This window comes from Cricetulus griseus (assembly GCF_003668045.3).
Source record: "Cricetulus griseus strain 17A/GY chromosome 1 unlocalized genomic scaffold, alternate assembly CriGri-PICRH-1.0 chr1_0, whole genome shotgun sequence".
Classification (NCBI taxonomy): domain Eukaryota; kingdom Metazoa; phylum Chordata; class Mammalia; order Rodentia; family Cricetidae; genus Cricetulus; species Cricetulus griseus.
Window position 1 is genome coordinate 218,290,461 of NW_023276806.1, and position 22,452 is coordinate 218,312,912.

Consider the following 22,452-nt stretch of genomic DNA (forward strand, 5'->3'; position numbering starts at 1 on the left):
TTATCCAGGCATCCTCAGCTGCTGTGAGTTCATGAGAACAGCAATCCTGTCATATACACGGGACACTGCTTCCCTCCAGATCCTCCCAATCTCTGGCTCTTACAGTTAATCATTCTGTGCCCTCATCCTTGAGTTTTGCCTTGGATAGCATAGTGACACACATTATTATTGCATATATCTCTGAGACTGATGCAAGGAGCAATTAGCTATTATATTTTCTTTTCTTTGACCAGGTTTGTTATTTGCTTTATCAAAAAAAAAATATCATTGACTTACTCAAAGTCACTTGGTCAGAATCACCCTTAACTTTCTCCTTAGTCTTTTTTACTACCCACTTGCCCATCTGTCTTCTTAATGTCCTCTAATGAAAGAGTGTCTGAGTGTTACTCTACGAGTATGTGAGTATGTGTGTGGTGTCAGTTCCATGGAGCATTACTGCAGAGTGATGAAGATGCCCTCTCCTCTGTGAGCAGAACCATTATCAGCCATATCTTTGCTCAAGCATAGCTAATTATTCTCTGTTTAAGCATCAGTCCAAAAGCTATTTGTTGTTAAAAAACGAAAACAAACAAACAAAAGGAACAGTTATCCTATTCTTTACAGGGCCCAATTAACAAAATTCAAATGGACCACAGGTTTAACTCAAAGTGTCAACAGATTTAACTCAAAGTAAACTTAGCTGTTTTTTTCTTCCACTTAGCACCACCAAGCTGTCCCTAATTCTTCTCTGCCTGTCTTTGTCTTAGTTGAGGTGACTGTGGAGGAAAAGAAAGGTTTTTTTATTGTTTTGTTTTGTTTTGTTTCACCTTTAGATATACCAACACAAGCTTCAATCAACAGAGAATATCTTTCCACGGAAGGTGTGTGTGTGTGTGTGTGTGTGTGTGTGTGTGTGTGTGTGCGTGCGTGCGTGCGTTGTGTGTGTGTGTGTGTGTGTGTGTGTGTGTGTGTGTGTGGTTTAGCTTGAGTTATGTTCCAATAACAAGCAGCTTTAAAATCTCAATGACAATAAAGACAGAAACATCTAAAACAAAGAAACAACAAACCTACTTTCTTGCTTGATTCTGCCACCCACTTTCCATCCCATGGTCCTGGTTATCAGGATGCAAATGAAAGAAAAGCACCCACTTGTGATTGTACATAGCCACATAGTCAAGTCAGTGTTTAAATTTATTTTTTTTAAAAAAACTTTTTTTTTAAAAAAAAAAAGAATTTATTTATTTATTATGTATAACGGATGGTTGTGAGCCACCATGTTGTTGCTGGGAATTGAACTCAGGACCTTGGAAAGAGCAGCCAGTGCTCTTAACCTCTGAGCCATCTCTCCAGCCCCAGTGTTTAAATTTAAATAAGAAAAAAAAAAACACGTAGATTAAAGCTTTAAAGACTTAAATGCTCTTGCTCACAAATGGTACATATCATTTTCCTTTATGTTTCATTGACCAAAGTAAGTCACCTGGCCAAGCTTATCATCAACATTTGTAATCAGTTTCCATTTAGGAGGAGATATTTTGAATAATGGTATATCTGCCACACCATAGTTAGAGCTAGTTGTTTTTATCACAACAAATATTTGGCCAGTGGTATATTTTAACTGAAGCCATTAAAATGTGACTAGTCTATGTTCTAAAACTGCATGAAAACCTTTTTAGGGTTAGGTGGTTGACATGCTGATGACCTGGTTCCTGAATGGACATTGCTGTGACAGGAAAGATCTCTGCTTCCCCACGAGCATCTTGTATGGCTTCATCAAACTTCCTGCTGGTCATCTGCCCTAGTTCATTTTAGCACCCCCAACCCCAGGTAAAGATACTAAATGTGGGTTCTAGAGCAATCACTCAGCACTTCAAATAAGTAATGCTTTTGCAGGACCCAAATTCTATCCCCATCATCTACATCTGGCTGTTCACAACTGCTGTAGCATTCCAACACTCTTCTGGTTCCATGGACACTGTCCCACTCCCCATGCCACATCTGTCTTCTCTCTCTTTTTCTCTCTTTCTCCCTCTCTCTCTCTCTCCCTCCTTCCCTCCCTCTCTCCCTCCCTCTTTCTCTCCCTCTCTCTTTCATGAGCCCAAGCACACACAAACACAGAAAGAGAGAGAGAGAGAAAGAGAGAGGGAGAGAGAGAAGAATCTTAAATGTAATTGTTCTACAGTCAACAAAACTCTAGACTGAAACTGCTTTTCTAATTTTGCTAACTTATATTTTCTTCTTGAGAATTATTATATCCCAACTGAACTAATTTTATGCTTCTCTTAATTTTTGGACATTTCCTTCACCTTCCTTTTCTAAAACAATGAAAACATCACACACACACACACACACACACACACACACACACACACACACACGCACGCACGCACGCACGCACGCACGCACGCACGCACGTCTTTCCTCAAAACTTAGAAAGGCTTACCTAATTTTGTTTATTTGCCTTGGGGACAAAAAAATCTTGTCTTAAACTTGTCTTGACTTAGACAAAGCATGGAAAATTTTAGTTCCAAAATATTATTTTGAAGACAGTTTCATAAACAAAGAAAAGACTTGGATTAGATAGAAAGGCTTTCTCACATTTAAGTAGAGCAATCCCAACTAATTTAAGGCCAAAGAAAATGTACAGAGACCATTAGCATATTCTTTGTAATAATAACAGTAATAACCTTACAACACATTTATGTTTACTGTGCATCAGCTTTGGGTATACTACACCATTAATCCTCACATCTACCAGATGAGGACAATATGGACAATAACATTGTATTTCACATACAGAGACTTCACAAGGTAAGAAATACAACCAATACTACCCAGCTGGTAAGTAGCTGGGTAGATCTAACATGATAGTCTAAAAGTAAACATGATTCCCATGGTTCCTGAGTAGAATATTTGGAACTGCAGCAACACTGCCAAGGAACTCACCAGAAATTCACTTTTTTCAGTTTCCTTCTTCAATGGATTCTGATAGATTCAAGAACTCTAGGGCCTATGGATGTATGTTTTGACAATTCAAGCCTTCTAGATAATTCTGGGAATTTAATGGGCATCATGCTTTCTCCTGCAACTATTTATTATTATTATTTTTAAGAACTCTTTTGCCTTTCTTTTTACTGGGTATAACATACATACACTAGAAAGCTTACTATCTCCTGATTTGGATATGCCTACGACCTTTTTTTCTTGCCTCTTGTTGGGGATGTAATGTTGCTTATTGCTGAATTTTGTTGTCTTCCTTGAAAAGTACTGGCTTGACTCTGATGTGCATCTCACTTCAAATCTTCACGAGATCTGTTTTGAGGAATTTGTCAGGTGCCTGTGGCATAGCCAATACCTTAGGACCAGTTTGGCTTTGCTGAAATACACATGCTACTTCTTCTTCAGCTAAATGACCTGGTTAACCAGTCATGGCACCCAATTCTGCTGCCAGAAGCTTGGATGGAAACAATCCCTGTGTGGATTATGGATAGTTCAGCTCCTAGGTATATTGCTGTCTTCCTGAGCTCAGAGATATTTATTCTATAGGCACAGGTCTTAGCATTCTGCAAACAGAGAGGGAATTCTACACCATTGTTTTTCAAGTTAACATACAGGTATAAGATATGGTTGTGGCATTTTTGAACAAGGTGCTTTATTTATCACCAGTCTTTTTTGACTTCACCTTTCAAACTCCCCATCTCCTTTTAATTCATAAAAATACTTCTGCCTTTTGACACCCATGTTTCTCCGCACCTCTTTTTGCCATTTCTTGGTCTCTTTTCTGTTTTTTTCTTAATACCTTCTTTTTTGGGAGTGAGAAGTTTTATTAGAAAGGGAAGAGCAGGAAGGAAAGAGAAAGGTAAAGAGACACAGAGACACAGGGTGAGGACAGAAGAGAAGAGGGAGACAAAGCAGAAATAGAGGAGAGCAGAGAGAGCAAAAAGAACAACAAGAGCAGAAAGAACAGTAAGAGAGTGTTAAGTGGGCAGGGATCTTTATTTTAAAGGGGTCCTTTGCACCTGTGTGAAGACTAGTACTCATGGAACCCTGGGTTGACCAGGGTACCGCCTGAGTGCATTCTGCTGGGTGGCGGGCAGGCCAGCATAATGCCTGAATCCTTACATTCCCACCTTTACTTATTATTTAAAAAGGTGGGGTGTTAGATGTGGCAGGTTAGGAAATAAGGATGTCAAGTTCTCAAGACTACTTCCTGCTGACCTGGGGAGGGCGTTGACCATCTTTGGAGGACCTGAGAAAACTGGGGTGCTGCCATGTCCTGGGGTAGCTGATTGTTTCATCACAGTCCAGGCTGTATGGAGCTGTCTGGAACCTCTTAGACCTGACAAGATGTTGGCAAAGCAGAGGACAAAGTTAAGTTTAGGAAAAATTTTTTTTTCTTAGGTTCTGGTGCTTGAGGGGAGGAGGATTATAAGATGAGGGAGAGGTTCCCAAGGGGGTCCCCGAGATGAGGGAGGGGAATCCTGGGATGAGAGAAAAGTTGAATAATATCTATCTGGAGTGACTCTGACCTGTTTGGGTGGGTCCAATTTGGCTCCCTGACACTTACAAGAATCTTTTGAGTTTGTGAAAACATAAATATTAAACATATTAGCAGTATATTTATGTCAGAAATCATTTGGTTGAAAGCATTAACACTTTTAAAAAGGACAGATATCTTTAGCACAATGGAAAGCACCTTAATTTTGAACTTGCAGTTATGATCATAGAGTGGGGACAGCATGGTGGCTAGAACCCTGTATTGATTAATGTTAAGACTTTGAACAGTGGAATACACACACACACACACACACACACACACACACAGAGAGAGAGAGAGAGAGAGAGAGAGAGAGAGAGAGAGAGAGAGAGAGAGATATCTAGAACATGTTTCATTCTTTGAATGTCTCAATTCATTTCATTTGTCATCACTTAAGCCTTTTTATACTCAGACCTTCATAACTTGCATTTATCCACCTTGTTAGACATTTCCATCCTCAGACTTTTGTAACTTACATTTTCAGACCTTCATATACCTTACACTTTCCTATTGCTCACATAGATAAACCCTAAAATACCTGTTCCTGAAATCTGTTTTGCGACAGTTAGAGCGTTGGCTGTTGCTTTAACCTGGCAAAGCTACCAGTTGTCAAAAGCATCAGAGTTCTTGAGAAGGATAAAACTTTACCTGAATTAATGATTAAAGAATAATAGAGACTTACTACTAGCTGGCTGCATGGACAGCCACCTCCAGGTCCTCCACAATTGTTGAAGTCAGAGGCTTTAAGGACACTTGCCTTCTGATGATACTGTGAGACCTGTGGATTAGGTTCTTTAGGAAGACTCGCCTACCATTGGTCCAAGAAATGTGGAGAAAGTCGATTCCTCTGTCCTCTTGTCCACAGTTCGAAGAGTTCTTTGCAGCAGTTAAGATGAAAGGCAGGATTGCTCAGTGGCTAGCATTTCCACTTTTATGGGTGGAGTTTCTTCAGTGCCCACCAGTCAGTTTTCTTGGGGGAAATGGAGTGAGACTAGCAGTTGGCCTGTCTCTGTTATGGAAAGCAGACATGGCAGTGGTGGATAGAAGAATCCAGAGTTCCTTAGTTGGAAAAGTGACTGAGTTGAAGGTTACAGGGTCCCAGTATATCTCAGACTGCCACAGGCAGGAGAAAATGCCAGGAAAACCTGGGAGTCACGTGCACCAAAATGCTGTTCTTTTGCTTAAGTTAGGATAAAGCTGGAAGCAGGTCCTGTGTTGGGGACCATGGCAGATTTCATAGTTAGCGAGGGTGACCGAGGCAGGGGACAAACACACCAGCTCTTAGTATCTTCTTAATTATACATACATATATACATTGATCCACATATGAGCGAGAACATGGAATTTTTGTTTTTCTGAATTTGGATGACCTCACTAAATATTAAACTTTCTAGATAAGCCCATTTGCCTGAATTTTTCATGATTCATTTTTCTTGACAACTGAATAAGATTCCACTGGTCTATGTTTCACATTTCATCGCCTCATCATCTGCTGATGGCCATCTAGGATGCGTCCATGTTCTTGCTATTGAAAAAGAATGGCCATAAACAAGGACACGCAGATGTGTCTGTGGTAGGATGTGGAGCAGTTTCAGTATGGATGCAGGCATGGTATAGCTGGGTCATACAGTAGTCCTACTTTAATTGTTTGAGAACTGATTCCACAATAGCTTCAGTTGTTTGCATTCCCATCAGCAATGAATTCTTTCCCTATATCCTCACCAACATTTGTTCTCAGATGACAGCCATTCTAACTGGGGTGAGTGGTGTCTCACAGTAGTTTTAATTTGTATTTCCTCAATTGCTAGAGATGTTAACATTTAAAAATATGTTTATTGGTCATTTGTGGGTTTGTTTGTTTTGTTTCTTTTGAGAATTATCAATTCATTTTATTAGGGTAGTTGTTGATTGGCAGTTTTGTTAGGTGGCATTTAATTTTTATACTTCTTTGGAAATTCTGGCTGTTAGTCCTAATTATAGCTACAAGGATTTTTGTCCCATTCATAGGCTATTGCCTCTGATACTAGTTTTTTGTTTGTCTTTTTTTTGTTTGATTTTTTTTGTTTTTTTGCTATGCAGAAATCTTTTAAGTTCATGTAGTCACATCTGTTGTTTCCTAGGATTGCTTTCTGTGCTATTGGAGTTCTCAGAAATCTAATTCCCATACCTAAGTATTGACATTCATTCTCTCTTTTCCTCTAGCAGTGTCAGTGATTCAGGTTTTAAATTAAGGACTTTGAATTGATTTTTTTGGTGCAGTGTGAATGATACAGATTTAATTTCTTTCTTCTGTAGGTGGCTATCCAACTTTTGCAGCACCATGTGTTGAATAGGCTCTTTTCACTGCATGATTTGATATCTCTTTTGAAAAAGAGCATGTGTCCATAGCTTTGTCAGTTTGCTTCTGGGTAATCTATTCTGTTCCATAGGTCAACCTGCCAGCTTTTACGGCAATACTAGGCTGTGTTTGTCATTATAACTCTGTGGCATTTCCTCTAAATTCAGCAACAAGACAAGGATGTCTACTGCCATTCTTTTTTCAATATAGTGCTCAGAGTCTTAGCAAGAGAAATAAAACAAGAGAAAGACAGAAGAGATATAAAAACAAGAAAAGGACTCAAACACCCCTATCTGCAGATGACATGGTTCTGTACTTAAAGGAATGTGCATATTCTACTGGGGAACTCTTAGCTCTAATAAACAGTTATAGTAAAGTTTCAGGATGCCATTAATGTAAAATAAATCAGCAGCCTTTGTATACATACACCAATGAGCATACAGTGAAGAGATTAGAAAAACATCCCATTAAGTTTAATACCCCCCAAAACATACTTAGTAATAACTTTAGCCAACAAACTGATAGACTTTTACAATGAAACTTCAAGACATTAGAAAGGGAATCCAGTAAAGATATTAGATCATTCAAAGGCCTTCCATAGTCTATATCGGCAAAATTAACCATGAGAATGGCCATACCACCAAAAGCAGTCTAAAGATTTGGTGAAATTCCCACCAACCTTGTGATGTCATCATTCACAAAAATAGGAGGGAAATCCAAGAGTTCGTGTGGAACTAAGAAAGACCAGGACTAGCCAAAGCAATCCTAAAGAGAAAGAACACACTTAGCAATATACCAGCTCCTGACTTCTCTTAGACTCCAGTACAATGCTAATTACACAAAACTCCCTTTTTGTTTAGCTGCCTAACTTCTTGATTTCTTTCCTACAGCTTCCCCTACCCTAGATGCTTTGAAATCTCACTTGTCTTCAGCAAGATGGCTGCTTTCTCTTTGCCATCCTTTGTCCAGAATTTAATGTTCTAGAATTTTAGATGTACCTGCCTCAAAGCAGCAAACTGAGCCAGTTCTCTTGTCCTTTTCTGAGGCACCACAACTCTTTGTTTTCTGGTAGCTGGGGCAAAAGTTAAGTTTATGTCTCTCACCCAGTTTTCTCGTCATTCCCTCATGGGCAATAATGAAATCTCGTCACCTATTTACAAAGAACTTGAAAAGTGTGTTCTAAAATACCATTTGAAGGTAACAATGTGGTATCAGTTCAAGGGTAGTTTATATTCTCAGTGGAATGATGCCATCTTCAAGCTGATAAAAATTGATTATTTGAGGGGGAAATATTTTGTTCATGTATAAGGCTATATATATATATATATATATATATATATATATATATGCAGACATACAGTATATCTCTAACATTAAAATTTGTGGAAGAGTCCTCATGTCCAGTAGTAACTGTCCAACACAAAATGGACTCCAGTACTTTTTAAAATCTTACTGGAATTTGTTTTGATTTTCAATTTTTATTTTGAGACAGAGGAAAAAAGAGTATGGAGTTGGGCATGTAGGGAAGAGGTGAGCATCTTGGAGGAGCTGGGGGAAGGGAAAGAATGTAATCAAAATACATTGTAAAAATTTTTTCAAAAAATTCATGGAAGAATCAGGAGAATAGTTTTCCCAACAAATGACACTAAGAAAATTGGACATCAATAGGCAAAGTAATTAATTTGAACATTTATTTTACATGGTATTACAAAAATAGTTTAGAATAAATAGATCCAAGACGTAATGTTAATACATGAAATATAAAACACTTAGAAGAAAAGGCAACGTATCACAACACTAAGTTGCCTGTGATCTCTCTGACATAATACAAAATTACATATTATGAATTGGACTGTGGAAATTTTTTAAAGATGCAGATTCAAAAACACTACGAATAAGATAAAAACCCACAGACAGAGAGATGTTTATAAATCACGTAACTGATAAGTGATGAGCTCTCAATAACCAAGCCAACCAAATTCAAAAGTGGAGGACTGGGAAAGACATCTGTCTGAAGACCAAAAAATGAATGATAATCATAAAAACTTTGCTCATCATGACTAATCACTAGGGAACTAGAGATCAAAACTATAATAGAGGACTGGGTCACACTGTTAGGCTGGCTACTGTTTACAGAGAAGCAGGAAATAGCAACTATGGGTGAGGATGTGAAGAAAGTAGGATCCTTATATGCTGTTGATGCGAGGATAAACTGGAGCCACTATTGTGGAAAAGACTATAGAGTCTCCTAAAAAAGCTTCAATTTGAAATAGCCATTTGATCTAGCAATTCTATCCCTAGATGTTTACTTAAAAGAATTGAAAGCAAGAGTTTGAAAAGCTATTTTTTAATCATGTTCATGACAGCCTCCTTGGAGGCCATTTGGTCATTAGCAGATGGATATAAGCAATATGCAGTACATACATACTAAAGAATATTATTCCACCTTAAAAAGGAAGAAAATTCTGGCACATGCTACAACATGGATGACCACTGAGTTCATAATGCTAACTGAAATAAACGAACCACAGAAAGATGAATACTGTATGCTTCCTGTCACACAGAAAAATCAAAATTATAAAGATGGAAAATAATATGGTGGCTGCCAAGGGTTGGGGGTGAAAAATGAATATTAACATTTAATATGTATAGCTTCAGGTTTAGTTGCTATTACTGTCACTGTGTGTATTGTTGTGTGGGTTTTGCAATGTGGGATTGTTTGTATGCTGGTGTGTGTGTTGGTGCAGAATGTGAACAGCAAGTGTGTGGAGGTCAGAGATGAACCTTTGGATATTAGTCCTTGCCTTTCTGTCTTGTTTGAGACAGCTTCTCTTTGCAGTTGAGTAAGACATGGTAGCTGACTTGCAAGCTTGTGGAGATTCTCCTGTATTTGTCTCTCATCTTCCTACAAGTGTTCAGGGTGAGATTACTGATGCTTGCACTACCATGTCCAGCTTTTATATTGGTTCTGGAAATGCCAACCAACATTTCAGGCTTGTGGAGTGAGTGCTTTGACCCACTGAGAACTCTCTTTAGTTTCAGAGTCTCAGATTTGTAAGATGTGATGAGTTCTAGCTGACTGGTGATGCTGAATAACAACATAAATGGCATGGCACAGCTGTACTACACACTGAAAAATAGTGATGATGTGGATTTTATGTTGTGCATACTTCACCATAGAGTAAAACGAGAAAAGTAAAGTCCATGGGAGAAAGTTAATAAAATTATATAGAAAGGTACTTAGAGGGGTAATTATAAAAGAGTATGATGCTAGAATAGACAATTAGACAAATAGAACAAAATAGCCTAGAAATAGACTCAACAAACAACTGGGCTTTGCCAAGCCGTTAATAAGGAAAATATTATTCAGAAACAGCAATGTAACAACTGAATATTCAAAAAGGAAGAAAATTCATCTCAACTTCTATCTTATCCCATTCACAAACAAATACAGTGGACAATGGTTCAAATAAGAAACCATTCAAAACTTCTGTAAGAAAACACTGGTGATTAGATCCACATGGTGTGAAAAATACAAAGTTTTTCTTTTCTTTTTAGAATTCAAAATGAAGTAGTTATTTTGTCTGTCCAGAAACATCATTAAAGAAGTTAATAAGTAAGCAACCAGCTGAGAAAAGTGTTTAGAACACATATGTCTTAGGAAACTATAGAGTTTATAAAGAATTTCCACAAAATAGTAACAAAAAGAACAAGTTAGAGATGAACAAAGAACTTGAAATCACTTCCTAAAGATGAATGTACCTTGCTAATGAGCACAAAAGATACTTAGTATGATCATTCATTAATTGTTAAATTAAAATGAACTGTTGTAAGTTGAATTATTAAAATGGAAATGATTAACAATACCAAACATAGACAAGTGTGCCGAGTTACTAGGGCCATCATACATTGCTGGTAGAAGAATAAAATGAAACGCCCTCTTGGATAAACTGTCTGTTTCTTAAAAAGTTACTTATATTTTACACGGTGCCCAAAGAATTCCATTCTTGGGTATTACCCAAGAGCAATGGTTACACATGTTCCCCCTTGCAAAGACTATTTGACAATGTCTGCGGGTGTTTTCATTGATATTACTTACAACTTGGGGTCAGGGATGAGTGCTCCTGGCATCTGGGAGGCAGAAGCCTAGCACCTTAGAACACTCAAGATAATCCTCTACACGAAGCAATTCTCTACCTTGAATATTAACAGCAATTAGATTGAGAAACCATAGCCTACTCAGAAATGTGTAACTTAATGCTCTCCATGGCCTTACTCAGAGTAACCTTCAACTAGAAAAACCTCAAATGTCCATGAATAGGTAACTGAGTAAAGAAACAATAGTATGGTCATGCAATGAAAAAGAAACCAGGAAGAAAAAGAATGGCTGAAATGTGGAATAGTACGCATACATTTTAAGGTGTTTTTCAGTAAAGAAACACAGCATGAACGAATACATGAGTTTGATTCCATTCAAGTGAAAATCCAGGAAATACAAAATAGAACAAACATTCCAGAGGTTCTTGGGACCAAGGGCTAAGTGTGGTATCTCAGGGTGGCACCTGATTGAAGGGACAAGAGACATCTCTTTGCATGGTGCCAATATTTTATATTTTGATTTTTTGTAATAGATATGCAGAAGTATTATTTTGTCAAAATTTGTTGAAACAGCTTTTTAAAATGTCGGTGACATATATTTTTCCTCAATAAAACTATTTTTAAAAGTTTTCTGCAGTTATATCTTTTCCAGAATAACTATATTGCTTAACATCATGGAGTCTCCTAACCTATAGAAATGGTTTATCTCTCCATTGAGTTATTTAATTTATTGCAGCAAGTTTCATCATTTTTAAATATATAAATTTTGGATATCTGGTTAGATTTCCTAGATACACAATACTTCAGCATGCTATTGTAATGATAATTGTAGATGTTAACTTTCCAAATCTACATTGTTATACATGTTTGATTTTAGCTCACAAATCTATTTAAAAAAAAAAAACTACTGATACCAGGGAAATTATTTTAAAAATTAGGTATAGCAGCACCATTTTCAAAAACACAGATGAAGAGAACTTGGTTCATTTAAGATGTTCCGGCTGTATAAGTAGCTGTGTTGTCTAAGAGGGGCTGCTTTTGACTCCCTCAAGGATACCATAGTTTGCAAACACTTGTCTCACATGCAATGTGGCATATTCTCATATAACCTAGGTCCATCTTCCTATACACCTTAAAGCATCCCTAATTTACTTATAATGCTTAATACAATGCAGACGTTTATTTTACAATGGAATAGTTATTCGGCTGTATTATTTAGTGGGGAAGAACATGAAAACATGTCTGTGCATGCTCATTACAGATGTAATTTTTAAAAAAATATTTTCAATCTATGGCTGGTAAGACCCATGAGTATTGAATCTGCACATCAGAAGTGACAATTATTTTAGGACCCCCAAACCGAGTGAAGTCCCTTTAAGAGAATTACATTTTGGCTGGTCGCTGTCTGCTGTGCTTTTTGTTTTTGTTTTTGTTTTGTTTTGGTTTGGTTTTTTGACCAAGTTCACACTGTTTTAAAGGAATCCCATTCTAACATAGGCTGTATACTATCTTTGAATCAAGGCAACAATATTTCTGAGAACCCCTCCCCCATGCAGTGAGACTGGTAGGGTGCTAACAACGCTTTTATTTATTTTTTTATTTTATTTTTTTTTTTGCACTGTAGAGCGTGCCCAATTATCACTGCTCTGGAGCTTGCTGTCTGTCATCAGGCTCACTTCTTATTCATGTCGTTGTTGTTTTGGTTTGAGTTTTTTGGACTTCTGATCTAAGGCAGCTCCTGCTGAGCTCTGCTTCCTTCACCACCCTCAAATCAAGACAGCAGCGTGCAGCATTTCCCTGCTCACATGTCTGCTTCCTTCTTCTTTTATCATTCTCAGGACCCTGTGGTTCTCCCCTGTCAGCCTAGCTAACATCTCCTTGAGGGGAACAACAGACAACCCTATGGGAAGTGTGCAGACACTGGAATTGTTTCCTGGTGAGCCTTGCATTGTGTCACACTCCCGGAGTGGCCAGCTCTTTGCCGGTAAGCCTTTGATTGCAGTCTTAACACCCTTTGGTCTGGAGGTCTCTGATGTGAGTTTCTCCTCTACTTCCAGAAGAGAATCCTTAAAAGTTCTTTTATGTGTTTATAAAGTCCTTCTACCATTCTGTCCTTTTGCACAGAGATCCTTAGCTCTTTTTTCCAGAGTACACTGTGTTTTACCCACATGTCGCTCACAGCTGTACAGCCTCCAGATTAATGTATCTGCCCATCACACTGCAAACCACTCTGCTGGCTGGGAACACCATTGAGTTTTCAATTTTTTATCCTAAGAAGACTTTAAGAAAGAAAGAAAAAAAAAAAAGCTCTGCCAATTCTATATGCTTGGTTTGAGTTGCAAGGCTGATATTAGGAAAGGAAAAAATAGTATTTTTCTTTTCAAAAGTTCTTCCTTTAATGGAATATGCTGTTTGAAGGCTTTTGTCCAAGTCTCTGAAGTCTGTAAGCACTGAAGCATTTCTGGATTTCTCATCTCTTGGTTTTCAGAAAATGCTGGGACACATAGAGACTCGCTCTTTGACTCCAGCAGCACCACCTCCCTCCTTCCATTTCTGTGTGGTCTTGTAAGGAAAGGGTAATTGCCCTGTGGCTTCCCCACTACTATTCATTCATTCGACAAATATTTATTTAATGCTTATGGTATGCCAGGCTTTTTAATGTATATTTCATTTTATTAGACAAAATAAAACTAAAAAGCAAAATTGAAACAAAGTAGAATCGTCATGTGAATTTTAAAACTTGGAGTCAAGGTGGTTTTGTTGTGTTTTCTAGCACCAGGTCAATGGAAGGTTACATCAAGTGGGTGGCATGGGAAGGGACAGTTGGGGAACCTACGGTTCTCTCAGTTCTTTACGTTTATGATGCAGAAGAGTCCACAGTGAGCTGCACCTCACACTTTCTTTCCCTATAACTGAACTTCTAGGCACCTTTTATCTTATACCTCCTATCTCACACACAACCCACATTTCAGTAAATCTCATGCCAATCTTTCATTTTCTCAGGTTCAAATCCCTGGAGATTGCCTCAACTTCCTTTTTATACCCATGCCCAATCTATTCTGAAATCCTATTGACACAGTCTTCAAAAATACCCAGACTCCAACCAACCAAGGCTTATGCTATTTCCCGTCATATTGTAGTCTAAACCACCACCATGCCTACCCTGGGCTACTCAAGTAACCTTCCTGATTTCAGTGCTAACAGATTCCTACTCTTGGGGATACCCAGAGTACTCCAGGGCTATTCCTCTGCTCACCACACCCCCTTGCCTTTCCAATATATAAATGCAGTAAACAAATTCTCTCCAATACTATGGAAGGCTCTAGCTCAGTGGTTCTCAACCTGTGGGTTGCAAGCCACTTGGGGTCACTTATTAGATATCCCGATTGTCAAATATTTACATCATGATCTATCACACTAGCAAAATTACAGTTATGAGGTAGCAATGAAATAATTTTTGGTCGAGGGTCACCAGGGCATGAGGAACTGTATTAAAGGGTTGCAGCCTTAGGAAGGTTGAGAATCACTGCTTTAGATGGTCTGCCCTCTTTGTCTTTCTGACCTTCTCCTCTGTCTTTCTTCCGCTCATTCTCTTCCCTCTTCTACATTGATTTCCCAGGTTCTTCCTGTTCCAGGGTTTTTACCACTGCTGGATACTCTTCCCCGCCAGATTGCATGACTTTCTTGATTCACTTTTGGAAACTTTTCAAACGATTTTTTAAATTTTAAATATTTTTAAAGAATTGTATACATGAGTCCTGACTGTATTTACATCACTTCTACTCCTCCAAATTCATTTTTCAAATGATGCCTTCAGTAACTTCTATGTCCAAAATATCATAGTGGGATATATTTTGGGGTTTTGGTGGAATATATTTTTAGTTTTTTTGTTATTGCTACACTAAAAATTTAAAGTTATTTTTTTATTTTAAAAAATATCATCATGATCTTGACTCCCTTGTTCATATTATCACTCCTCCATCACTTGGATTGTTCTCCAGGAACTTGGCCCAATGGTTTAGGTGTGGATTTCTGCATCTGCTCTATTTTGTGGAGTAGTCCTTAAATCCAATCAAAAGTGGTCAGTGACTTCTGTAATGTTCATGTCACTATTGCACCAGTGCGCATATCATGCCAGACAAGTTCACCATTCATTCACATTTATAATAATGTATTTTCCATCTATTTAACATAGCACATGAAGTTGGCTATGCCTCAATTTCAACCCCTTGTAAAAATCAGGCTGAAAGTGATCACAACACGTAATCCGTGATATCCACATCACCATACCTGTCCTCCTCTATCTCTTTCCTGTAGAAGCTACTCTGAACTACATGGAGTTTCTTGAGTACCCACCACCTCACCATGCCATGTTTCTTTATGGTGTTCTCATTGCTTAGACTGTCCTTCTAAGTGATTTGTCTTGTATATATTCTCAGAGGAGGCTCTTTAGAATATCTCCTGTCTCATCTTAGTTATGAATATATTGAAAAATAAAATTAATAATGAGGAAATTGGAAAATCAAAACAGAATTTGGATATGGGATGGAACTGACACAGAAAGTCATAGTTTTAGGGCTATGAACTCAAGAGGGTTGATAATAAACAGCCCCAGAGGTAGTTAACTCACCAGCCCACTGCAACAATGCATGATGGGAACACATCATTCCTGGTGATTGATGGGACCCTCAAGAAGAACTGAGTACCCTGCAGACAACAGATCCCAAAAAGGAGGAAAAAGGAAACTAACTGGAAGACCCTGGATTCTTGGTATTTTTTTATTCAGCAAGTCATTGTATTTTTACTGGACAGAATGAGGATGGGACAGAGAAACATGAACCATGTCCTTGTAAAATATCCTTCATATGGACACTAGAGTGAGGGAAAGGCAATATAACTCATGTCTCTATTGGTTCAGTCTATGTCTTTGCCTTAACATTATCTAAGAGATTTATAGATACTCTCCCCTTGTCACTGGTTCTTCAAGTAGGAGTGTATTTTTCCCTTTGTTGACATTTGGCAATGTCTGGGAACATTTTGAGAAATCTCAGTGGGGAGAGGGTTCCACTGATATGGTCTGGATGCTTTTACTTTCCTTACAGTGAGCATGATGGAAGCAAAAGTACATACTTATCTGCCTAGGTATGGTGACATATGCCTACAATCCTAGAACACAGGAGGCTAAGGCCAAAGGATTACAAATGCAAGGTCAACTGGAACCACCTTTTTAGATATTATCTAAAAACAAGCAAAAGCAATCGTCTGGCTCAGGATATAATAGTACAAAGGCTGACAAACTTTGTTCTAATCACACACTTCCTCAAATTTATATTCTGCCATTCTTCAGTCCCCCAAACCCCAAAAGGCAAGTATGTTCATTTGAATTTTGCATATTCAATTGTTGATCAACACACATTTCTTAAACCATTTAGTGAATGAATGAATAAATGAGAAAACAAATAATGCCACGAATAGTAAAACACCAAATATAATAGTCACCTAACCCTTTGGATAGCATAAAGACCACTATGGTAGTTTGAATAACAATGGTCCCCATAAGCTCATATATTTGAATGCTTAGTCACCAGAAGGTGGAACTGTTTGATAGCATGAGAAGGATTACGGGATGTGGTCTTGTTGAAGGAAGTTTGTCACTGAAGTTTCAAAAGCCCATGACAGACCCTGACTTGTTCATTCTGCCTTCAGATCAGGATGCAGCTCCCAACTACTGCTCCAATACTATGCCTGCCATGTCTGCTGCCATGCTCCCCACCATGATAATGGACTAACCCACTGAAACTGTAAACAACCCTCAATTAAATGTTTCCTAAGTGTTGTCATGGTCATAGTGTCTCTTCATAGCAATAAAACAGTGACTAAGACAGAAGTTGGTACCAGAAGTGGTTTGACAGGCATGGTCATGCCATTTGGTGGAGGAAAATGGAAGGCTTAGGGACTTTGGACTAGAAAAGCTGTTGGATGCTTTGCATGAAGCTCAATGGACAACCCTAGCAGGAGCATGGAAGACAATGCTTAGGGTGATTTTAACTGTGAAGGCCCAGCTCAAGTAGTTTCATAGGGGAGAACGTTAGTAAGTGGTCTAGAGACCATTCCTCTAAGCATGGCTGCTTCTTACCCTTTCTCTAAAAATATTTGTGAAGCTAAATTGAAGAGTTTTGGATTCATGACTTTGGCAGAGGAGACTTCAAGACAGCCTAATATTGACTCTGCTGTATGGTTACTAGTGATCACTCTTATGCAGATCTATAATGAAAAGGAGGAAAGTAAACAAACAGAAACACAAAGTGTACAGTTTGAGAATCAAAGGAACCCCAAGAAGTGTAAGGAAGCTAAGCCCAGTGTTCCAGAAGATAAAAATTTAAAGAAAAGCCTGATACTAAATGTAATAAAGGGAGTCCTGACCTCAGGGCAAGAATACACCAGCTAAGCTTCCAACTTGTGAAAAGGAATTAAAGGAAAGTTTTTAAGAAGTGAAGGAATTCAACAACAGAAAGATGACGTGAAAGTAATTGAAGGAGGGGGCCAACTTCCAGTCCCAATCAAGCAGCAGAACTTGGCAGCTTTAGGCACATGTTTCTGGTTTTAGAGTCAAGGATACAAGAAAAGGGTTGTGGAATCTCACTTCATGGCTAAGGAAAGCTGCTGAGACCAGGGGTGTCCCTTCATGGAGGATCACAGAAGGTATCTCATGAAGCTAGGAAGTTGAAACCTGGATTGTGTCAGAGACACCACGATATTAGAGATTGCAGAGTTGTGCAATACCTGCTAAGGAGAGTTGCAGACCAGATGTGGAACCAATCAGTCCAAGAGACAGAGAGAGAAGCATATTGTAGTCAACAAAACCTAAAAGAGTTGGAGTTAGGAAAAATGATTTGACATCAGACATGGAAATGTAGACTTTGGAGTTTGCCCTGCTGGGTTTAGACCTTATTTTTGTCTGGTATTTTCTCAACTATTCTTCCTTTCCTCCCTTTTGGAATGGTCATATATATTCTTCACTGTAAGTATGTGGTAAGCTTTTTTATTTTTATTATATGGGGTGTGGGGGGTTACAGTTAAAAGATTGCCATGAGTCTCAGAAGAGACTTTGGACTTTTAAACAATGTTGAGATTATGATAAACTATGAAGACTTTTGAAGTTGGACTAAAATGTATTCTGCATTTATGATAGTTATAAGCATATGGGAACCAGGGAGTGGAATGTGGAAATTTGAATAAGAATTGTCTTAGCTCATGTGAGAAATCCTTTAAATAACCTATCAAATTTTCAAAATCACTCAGGAGTCATCATTATCCTTTAACTGATTACATGCTATTATTTAACAAATATAGAAAATAATCCCTTCACTTTAAAAAAAAATCTTATCCCCTGCAAGAAGTAATAAAATAGCAAAAACTTTAATTTCATCTCTGGGCTTCTTTAAAGTATATGTCTTGGAAGCAATATTTATGAAAACAGTGATTCCCATGGCAGTTATATTCACTGGAGATATTAAGAGTGAGGACAGATGGGTTGTAGTAGGGATGACTCTTGGAGCAAAATCATTTATTCTACACTGAACAGTGCGAGATAAAAGCAATCAAGATGCAAACAGGATGCCATCCCTCTCTTCCCATGACTAAACAGTCTGTACAAACCACCATATATAAAACCATCAAAGGTTTTATATATGTTCACAGCCAACATAATATCAAAATATACTTTATTCTGGACCTCTTTCAGATCTGATTCAAATTACAGTTGTCAAAGCAATACAATGCAAAGGGGAAATTGCAACAACACACACATTAAAAAAAATGTGCCTGGTAAGGGTCAAAGGGTCACTGGGGACAAATCACCATGATGTGGAACCAAAATACATAGTGTCATTGACATGGTCCAGGAGAGACAGACCTCTGCATCAGTCTTCCTTACACAATCATCATGAAAACGATTCACTGTTAGCTTTGCATGCAGTGACACAAGACACACCAAGTATGTAACTGAAGGCTTTCAGGGCAGGAGCCCCTCCCTCCACATAAAGCAAGCATACTGCAATGGTTAGCTAATTGCTTATATCACTACAAACCTAATAATCTATGAGGAAAGTCTCAAGGCACCCTTCTAGCCTCTGTTACTCCAACATTTTTATAGCTACTGGAGACTTTTTCAGAAGAGAATTATTGGACATGTTCTTAATTTTCTTGGTCAAGTGGCCGTCTCTATGTCCTCTACATTGCTTCAGTTTCCTTGATAGCAACAGGCAGATATAGCCTTGTCATGCTGTCACTGCAGTTGCTAAAGCTAACAGCCTTTAGTTTTCAAGGGGTTAGCTTCTATTGCATGGCATAGGTTATTAATGGCATTCTGTTTTTATACTTTTCCAGAAAGCATTGGGCTGCCAAGGATTAGAGTCCATATAAGCCTGAAGTTAGAAATTCATCAAGCCACCATTGCAGGGGATTGCTTTTAATTTCCTAATTCTCATACTTTATCATGAATTAGATTTCTTACCTACTATACTATGTAGCTGATTGGGTTAAAGCTTACTAGGTTTTTTTCCTATATATTCATTTGAAAACTTCAGTAGAGGAAAAGCCATATGGACACTTGGTTTTGTGGTGCATTTCTCTGCTGTCCCAAGGCTCTGTCAATGGTGAAAATGTTAACCCTATGCTGACTTTCCCTGCATGCTTCCTTAAATGTCATCTACCAATGCTTAATTGTCCTAACTTGTAATATTTTTGTATTAAATTTTTAGGAGTTCCTTGTAATTTCTTTATAATTTAAAATATATTAAACACAAAGTGCTTAGTTAAAAAAAAAGAATTGTCCCATAATCTCACATATTTAAATGTTTAGTCACTAGGGAATGGAACTGTTTGATAGGATATGGTGTGGCCTTGTTGGAGGAAGTGTGTTACTGGTCGTGGGCTTTGAAGTTTCAAAAGTCTATGCCAGACCCAATCCTGCTCTCTCTGCCTGTAGATCAGAATGTAGCTATCAACTATATTTCTAGGACCATGCCTTCCATACCGGCTACCACACTTCCCACCATGATGCGAATGAACTAAACCTCTGAAACTATAATCAAGTCCCAACCACATACTTTCTCTAAAAGTTGTCATGGTCATGGTGTTTCTTCATAGTAAAAGAACAACCACTTATAATCAAGATTTCTACATTAAAGCCTAAATTCATGAAGTCAATGAACTAATAAAACTCCACAAAAATTATGTGTTCATATTTGCATTTTTTAAAATAAAGCACCTAGATTTTAGCCTGTTTTAAAGGAAGTCCAGTAATGATTTAAAAAATAAAAGTCCACAACCTTTAAGCATAAATTCCTTTTCTAGGAGAGGTTTGGCCACACCTATCATGAAAGATTTACCTTATGATTCTGACTTCTCAAGTTAAGAACCAAAAATGCTGAGACTCCTGAGACTCCTGTCTTTGACTTTCTGCCTGTCCTGTTACTCTTCATGCTGATACAAGAATGGCCTTCAACTATTGTGTCCTCAACATCTTCTTAGTTTTATTCCATCCTGACTATAATTATGCATTTAGTTGAGAAGGTGTTAGATCTGCCCGGTGTACCAAGGACAGGCACGTGTCTTCACTCCATATTTCTATCTGCTATTAACACCTTCAATTTGGCATCCACCTCTCTGTCCCATTACTGATGCACAGAAAGGATTTTCTGTGAGAAAAAAAAAGAACATTTACCAAACTGTCACTTGGCCATTTAGTGGCTATGTAATTTTCTGTTAAGTACTTTTTAATCTTTAAGACTCAGTTTCTTCATCTGAAAAAGAAAAAGGTACCAAAATTGGGAATTACCTCATAGGGTGCATTAGCATGCTTAAGAATTGCATTAAACCAGGTAAGTCTGTTTAGTGTTAACATTATGATAGTTTAATGGGTTAGTATAGAGGTTTACAAGATGCTAGTGAACTGATTTTTTTTTTTTTTGACTTCTTGGGAAATTAATAAGAACCTGGGCTTTCTCTTTCATTAACTTAGATGAAACATCTTCTTGACATTTCTTTCTTGAGAATCTTACCACTGTGCAAGGGAGGAGCTTGGAGTTTAATTTCATGTTGGCAAACTACTAATCAAAATTGCTGCTTAATCACCCCATTCTCCAATTAATGTGTGCAAAGTAGTCTCAGTACATGGAGTGGATACATTTTCTGCTAAATTAATTTGAGCACTATCTTAGTTCTGCAAGTTGCTTTTCAGCACTTGATGTTATTGATCTTTTAAAGCGGTAGAGGAATAAAACAATGGGTGGGGTGCTGACTGCTGAGAAACCTTTGTAAGAGAGAAATAAAAAGCACTAAATTAGCCCAACTGCTTTCATTGGTGTGACTAGTGGTTAGTCATAAAAATAAACTCTCTCTGCCCAGCGTGGTGGCACATGCCTTTAAGCCCACATCTCAGGAGGCAGAAGTAGGTGGGTCTCTATGAGTTCAAGGCCAGCTGGGTATATATAGCAAATTTCAGGCCAGCCACAGCTCTGTTGTGAGAGCTTGTCTCAATATATAAGCATACAAAAAGAGCTCTCCCAGTAAAGCTTTTAGAAATAAGTTTGTCTGACTTGACTGTTTGGGGAGTTATTTCTCTGTATCCAACCATTTGAGACCACAGAATAAATTTACAATGACAATTAGACAAGGCATGTAGAGAGCTGCGTGGAGCCGCACCTTAAAGATGGCGCTGGCTTCCACCCTCCAAGATCCCGAAAGCCAGCGCTCTCTGAGAAAAACAACTCCATATATGGCTAAGGCCAGACTTATGCGATGATCGTAGCTGCTTGCGTATGCGTGGACCTATGGAGGCTGCCCACCTGGCAATCCAGGGTTGGTGATCCATGCCTACTTAAGGGCTGGGAGAGGCTTGCCCCGGGAGAGAGAAGCCATTGTTAACAAGGTCCTGAATAAACTGCTTACAAGAAGAGCTCCCAGAGAAGCCATTGTTAACAAGGTCCTGAATAAACTGCTTACAAGAAGAGCTCCCGTGTTGTGTCATCCTTGCTGGTCGAGGTGGTCGTGACAAAGGCACCTAGTTTTGCTATGTGTTTTGAACTTTAGAGGCATGGTTGTATTTGTTGTACTTGAATTCTTCTCTCAGTATGCCTTCTGACTCATTTTATTTTTTCCCTTTCAACCCCATTGTTTACTCCCTTTATTGATTGATATCTTTCTTCCTTCCTTCCTTCCTTCCTTCCTTCCTTCCTTCCTTCCTTTCTTTCTTTCTTTCTTTCTTTCTTTCTTTCTCTCTTTCTTTTTTTCTGAGACAGGGTTTCTCTGTGGCTTTGGAGGCTATCCTGGAACTAGTTCTTGTAGACCAGGCTGGTCTTGAACTCACAGAGATCCACCTGCCCCTGCATCCCGAGTGCTGGGATTAAAGGCGTGCGCCACCAACACCCAGCCCCGACTGACGCTTTAACAGCTAGTTAATTGTCTGTGTCCTTGAATAAGCACATCTCATTAAAAACCA